The following is an 874-nucleotide window of genomic DNA, read 5'->3' as shown; positions in this document are numbered from 1 at the left end:
TGCCAGGAGGAAAGAAGGAGTCAATGTTTAATGGGTGCAGAGTTTCAGTTTGGGAAGATAAAAATGTTCTGGAGCTGGATGGTGGTGATGGTTGCCCAACAATGCACATGTCTTTAATGCCACTGATCTGGACTCTTCCAAAAGGTTAAGATGGTAAATTTTATGTTATGTATGTTTTACCACAACAAGGAAAGAGGATAGTGCTCGCTTCAGCAGCACATACACTACAACTGGAACCATACAGAGAAGATTAGCGCGGGCCCTGCACGAGGACGGCACGCAAATTCGTAAAGCACTCATTTTTTTTAATGCAGAAAAAATATGAAGACTAGAATAAAAATTTCCTGGGAGAGGGAGGGATAAATTAGGGGTTTGGGATTAACAGATACACAGTTTTAAATATAAAATAGATAAACAACAAGGACCTACTGTATAGCACAGGGAACTATAGTATCTTATAATCTATAAGGGAAAAGAATCTGAAAAACAACGAGTGTGTGTGTGTGTGCGTGTGTGTGTGTGTGTGTGTATCACTGAATCACTTTGCTGTACACCTGAAACTAAACTAAACTAATATTGTAAATCAGCTATACTTCAATTAAAAAAATAAAAATTTCCTGGGATCCGAAAACCTAGCTCATCACATGCACACACATAAAACAGTATAAAAAAGGATCTCTTCTAAAGTAAACTTTATACTCCATACACACACAAAAGTTTAGCTCAAGATTTGAGAGGTTTTGCTGCCTGGAGATGGAATTTAAGAAAGACACCAGTTTCCTTGTTGCAGTTTTGCACGTGTTGAGAGAGGGACTGGCTTCAGCCACCTGCAAGCTAATGGCCAGAGAGACTCCCCAGGCGGGGATGGTCCTAA

At 39.7% G+C, this 874-nt stretch overlaps 1 non-coding gene across 1 annotated transcript; it reads left to right on the top strand.

Annotated features, from left to right (window-relative positions):
- Positions 1 to 200: 200 nt before the first annotated feature.
- Positions 201 to 307, top strand: LOC112409642 (U6 spliceosomal RNA). The gene has a single exon (XR_003005191.1). It is a non-coding gene; the product is annotated as a U6 spliceosomal RNA (small nuclear RNA).
- Positions 308 to 874: the final 567 nt, after the last annotated feature.

The sequence above is a fragment of the Neophocaena asiaeorientalis genome, unplaced genomic scaffold (assembly GCF_003031525.2).
Source record: "Neophocaena asiaeorientalis asiaeorientalis breed wild unplaced genomic scaffold, Neophocaena_asiaeorientalis_V1.1 scaffold312, whole genome shotgun sequence".
Classification (NCBI taxonomy): domain Eukaryota; kingdom Metazoa; phylum Chordata; class Mammalia; order Artiodactyla; family Phocoenidae; genus Neophocaena; species Neophocaena asiaeorientalis.
The sequence above is the reverse complement of the archived record's forward strand: the minus strand, read 5'-3'. Positions and strand labels throughout refer to the sequence as shown.